Consider the following 5681-nt stretch of genomic DNA (forward strand, 5'->3'; position numbering starts at 1 on the left):
CTTAGTCATGAAATCAAAACATCTTGGATGATTCACTTCCTCTCCCTGCCTCCACTGTACTCGTGTTATAAATAGATACGTTTGTATATAATAGTGTTGGAAAATAGCACCCCAATGTCAAATTTATACTCTGATTTTAATTTTCAGGTTATCACTTCGGTGTCATATACTAATATAAGTTAGTAATTACCACTTGTAATTTACAGCCTCTTTCAAAATCTTTAACAGCTTAGTATATTTCATTTATTGTTCTGAACATAATTTTGCACACAGCTGCCCCCCACCCCTCCCAACCCACCATGTGAAAAATCGCTGTGGCCTCTGAGTGACATACTATATGCAATTGACAAACCTAGATTCCCATCTTTGCTTTTTCCTTATTTTTCCTCCTTGATGTTTTGAAATAAGTTGAATGAACACAAGCAAAAGGAAATCCCATAACAATGGATTAACTGGTACTAAACTTTCCTCATTTATCAGGTAGATAACCAAGAGCACATTAGGAACACAGTTTATAGCACAAAGAAAAACAGTCTTGTAGAATACATTTTTTTTTCACCACTTATCAGGAAAAAAATCTATTTTCAAAAAAAGAAAATCAATGTCAGTTCTGCTTTTTACTTCTGCACTTTAATTGGAGCAATGGCAAAGACAAGTTGGCCTTTTAGGACCATTGATTTCATTCCAAAGTATTACTGTGTATAATATAAGCCACCTTCCAAATTCCAATAAAAGCTGATAGTCGATGGGATGAGATTTGTGATTCAAAAGGTTTTCCAATCAAGGAAACTGAGTAATAATTGAGAAAACATTGGTAGTCATTATCTTTTTATGATTATTTTATGTTTAATCATTGCTTTGTAGGGAAAAAAAAAAAAAAAACCTTCTTGATTCCTCACAGGTACTTTCCTATAACAGAGCTCTAAGGAAAACTGGGGCCCCTATAAGGAGTAAGCAACCTGATCAGACAGCCACACAACATCCAAGACATTTTCAGGATAAATTTTCAATTGAATGCAGCAATAGAAATTCTAAATGCATGACTGATTTGGACCAATAAAGATGTTGATGGTTTAGTTTTGTTTCTGTCCAACAGATTTTGGAGAATATATATTTTGTTCCAATATTTTCAGCCCTGTTAAATGCGTTTGGATTTCATTTCAGATTTAATTAGTGCACTTTATAACACATTTGGCTGATTTTTTTTGTTTCATTAAGTCTCTGCTTAAAATCTGAGTTCAAATGAACTTTCTGAAAGTTTGCATTTTTATAAACATCCGGAGGAAGAGTTTTATTTTAACCTAGCCATTGCTGAAATGTGTGTTTGTGGGAGAAAAACAAAGAGAGACAGAGACAGAGAGATAGAGACAGAGAGAGACAGAGAGTGAGAGAGAACGAACTGATATGTACGAAAATTTTTATTCAGTGAAAACAAGGGTATTTTTAGATAATGTCAGAGTTGGGCTTCAGGGCTCCATCTCAAAGAATTACCGTTTCAAACGCTTTATTTTAATCCATTAGGTCTCACAGCTTATTTACACTCCTTAAGAACATTTTCTCATCCTTATGCAGAGCTATGAGAACAAAAGAACCACAATAAAATAGCTGGATCCAGTGACAGCTCTTCTTGCGTACAAAGAAGAGAGCCACAACCCTCCCACACAGCCCTGAGAGATTACTGGGCTTTATACAAAACTGCTGCATTTTGAGGTTTCTCGAAAGCGTTATTCATGTTTCAGTGACTTTTCAACTTTCCTTTCCCTTTTCCCTGCATTTCACTCCTTCTTATTGGGCTATTCTGTTTAGTGGCATGAAAGGAGACTGAAGCTGTGAGCTTTCAGTACACAGCTTAGCTTAAAATAGCTCTTCCACTTTTAAACTGTATATACAGGTTTATCTTGTTTTTGACAAGGTTTCGCAAACATTGTTGCTCCTCTCTGTTTGACACTGGATTTTCAGTCTTTCTTCTGGAAGTTACGTTAGGACCGTACACGATTATGTGAAACTGAGCTCAAATCAAGACCTTATGCCCCAGCCTTTTACTATACTATACTAGTGTTCTTAACATTAAAAAACATTACATACTCCCCCTGGGGCTAATAATATATTATATGCTAATATAAAATAAAAAATAAAAATAAATAAAATAAAGTAACAAGAAGCAGGAAAAAAAACATATACTCTATACTTATTTTGGGGGGTATGCACTATATTTTGTCACTAAGTTTATCACCAAAACTTATGTCAAAATTTTTTTATTTTTATTATTTCTTTCCATAGAACTAAAATGTTCAAACTCAAGAAATATTCTGCAGATTATGCTAAGTGAAGTAGGTCAAACAGAGAAAGACAATTATCACAGGGTTTCATTCATATGGGGAACATAAGGAATAGCACGGAGGGCCACAGGGAAAGAAAGGAAAACTGAAGGGGGAGTGGGAGTCAGAGATGGAGAAAAACCATGAGAGACCATGGATTCCAGGAAACAAACTGAGGGTTTCAGGGGGGAGGGGTTTGGGGGGATGTGGTAGCCGGGTGATGGATATTAAGGAGGGCACGCGTTGTGATGAGCACTGGGTGTTATACACAACTATCAAATCATTGCACACTACATCAAAAACTAATGATGTGTACTACATGGTGGCTAACTGAACATTTAAAAAAAATTCTTTTTGTTGAAGTAGTTGGAAAGTGGAATATTGACTATGACTCATTTAACAGAGATAGTTCATTAACTACTTAATAATGCCAATAATTCTTTGTTCATAAGGACCTCCTTTTAAAGAAAAATCAATGAATGGTATATCTTGTCCATAACAGTGTTATCCTTTTAACATTTATTGATTGATAGAACTGAGGGTGACTAATAGGTATCATTCAATAAACTGAACAAAAATAATTTGTTTGCTGATCACAGAAGCATAATTTAGAAACCTAAATTGCAAGCAGTATTATTCGTCATTTCACAAATAATGTTTTTGGTACTCAAGTACTCAACTTCTGCAAACACATTCAAATTTTTCTTCTCCCATTTGTCTAGGATTCATCCCAGGGTATGACTCTGATATGTTACTCTAGACAGAGACACATTAAAAATGTAATAAGCTACTAAGTTAAGAAGAAACAAGTGACTAAAAGTAGAACAACCATATGATCCAGCAATTCTACTTCTGGGTATTTATCTGAAGGAACCGAAATCAGTATCTTGAAGAGATACCTGTACCCCACTCCCCCCCCATATTCAAGGCAGCACAGTTCACAGTAGTCAAGTTATAGAGACAATCTAAATGTCCTTTGATGAATGAAGGGATTTAAAAAATTCGATACACACACACACACACACACAAACACACTGAAATATTAACTAACCTTAAGGAAAAAGGAAATCCTGCCATTTGTTACAACACAGGTGAGCCTGGAGGGCACTATGCTAAGTGAAATAAGCTAGACAGAAAAAGAAAAATACTGTTTGGCATCCACTGTATGTTGAATCTTAAAAAAAAAAGCTCATTTTTATAGAAATATAGAATGGTGGTTGCCAGGGCCTGGGGGCAGGGGGGAAACAGGGTCATGTAGGTCAAAGGGTACAAATTTTCAGTTATAAAAGGAATAAGTCCTGAGTATCTGATGCATAGCATGGTGACAATAGTTAATCATACAATTTTATACACTTGGAAGTTGCTGAAAGTAGACTGTAAGCATTCTAACCACACACACAAAGAGTTAACTATGTGAGGTAATGGATGTGATAATTATCTTGATGTTGGTAGCCTTTCCACAACGTATATGTTTATTATACAATCATGTTGTACACATCATAGATATGTGTAATATATATAATTATATATGTGCCAATTATTCTTCAATAAAATTTAAAAAAAAAAAAAGAAAGAAAAGAAACAAGTGACCTTATACCATTCTCAGTTCCCAAGTCAGGAAAAACAAAACAAAACAAAGCAAAAACATGCTGGGACCTCAGTCAGAAGAAAAGAGAAGGGGGGATCCATTACTTTTTTGTTTCCAAACCCCAGCAAGTTACACAGCTCTCTCAGAGCCTCAGAGCACAAATATTTTTGATTCCAAGGAGCAGCAGTAATTACTAATTACTTATTCATAAGAAATGCAGATTATCAGACTACTGGTTCATTCTTCAGATTCTTAAATGTCAAGTCAGCAGTGGCTTTCGATTTGTAGACAAACCGTGTTTACTTGGGTAGATGTTGACGGTGCAGCAGCTACATCTAGACCTTTCCCGGCTGAGGGAAGGCTTTTATACACACTAACTTTTTAAAGCCAGAGATACACACCATATTGGAAAGCAGTCTCCGAAACAGTCTAACAAAAGCAGAAGGTCAGATTGATTATCTCTTGTATCTCTTTAGCAGCAAAGACAAAGAGAGTGATTTTTTTCTAGAAAGCTGAAAAGAAGAATAACTTCTTTCTGGAGAATGAAGAAACACAAAAACTAAATGCAATCTGTGAACCAGGATTGGATCTCGGACCAGGAAATATAATGGCATAAAGGACATTATTGATATGATTGAAGATATTTGGGTAAAATCTCCTGATTGGAGATTAGTATTCTATCAATATTAAACTTCCTGAATTTGATAATATACTGTGGTTAGTGAAGTGAATGTCCTCATTCTTACGAAACATACCCTAAGGTCTAGAGGCAAGTGGGCATAACTTATCCTTGGCCGTTCAGAAAAAAAGCATGTGTGTGTGTTTGCGCACATGCTGGGGGAGAGAATGAGAGAGAGAGAGAGAGATAAAGCAAATGTGGCGAAATATTAATAATTGGTAAATCTGCATGAAAGGTACATGGCATTTCTTGTACAATTCTTGGCACTTTCCGTGAGTTTGTAATTCTATAAAAATGGTAACACTAAAAAAAGAATACCTCTAACTTTTAAAAACGGCTATAACTCAAAGCACCATCCACATTATATGTTCATCGACTATTTAGTTGTTCCAGTTGTCAAAGGCAGCAATTATTAGATCCAAACTGAAAAAATAAAACAAAAAAAAGAATCCACCTATACATAGTAATTAACTGCTCCCCAGCTGAGGTGCAAGCCTGACCTTTACCCTCACAGTAGGATATAAGACAGGCTTTCCACCAAAGGGAAAGGAGGTATGCGAATTGAGCATCTCTTTTGTTCTAGTTACTACTATCCATAACAAATCAGTTTAAAATGTAAATTGTTTTAAAACAACACCCATAAATTTATCATCTTTCATGGTTTCTGTGGCCAGGAATTGAGGAAGGATTCACCTGGGTGTTTTTTGTTTGTTTGTTTGTTTGTTTGTTTAAGATTTTATTTATTTATTTGAGAAAGAGAGAGATCACAAGTAGGCAGAGAGCCAGGCAGAGAGAGAGAGAGAGAGAGAGAGAGAAGCAGGCTCCCTGCTGAGCAGAGAATCCAGCCCCACACAGTGCTTGATCCCAGGACCCTAGTTTCACGACCTGAGCCAAAGGCAGACACTTAACCCACTGAGCCACCCAGGCGCCCCGACCTGGGTGTTTTTGATTTGGGATCTCTGGAATAGCAAGTGACTGGAGCAGCTGGGGACTTCATGGGCTCCTCTCTCTCTCTCTCTCTCTCTCTCTCTCTCAGTCAGTGTTGTTTCAGGGGCTCTCCATGTGATGTGATCTCTCCACAATGGACTAGACTGGG

Source organism: Lontra canadensis, unplaced genomic scaffold, assembly GCF_010015895.1.
Source record: "Lontra canadensis isolate GAN:19392208 unplaced genomic scaffold, GSC_riverotter_1.0 scaffold16, whole genome shotgun sequence".
NCBI lineage: Eukaryota > Metazoa > Chordata > Mammalia > Carnivora > Mustelidae > Lontra > Lontra canadensis.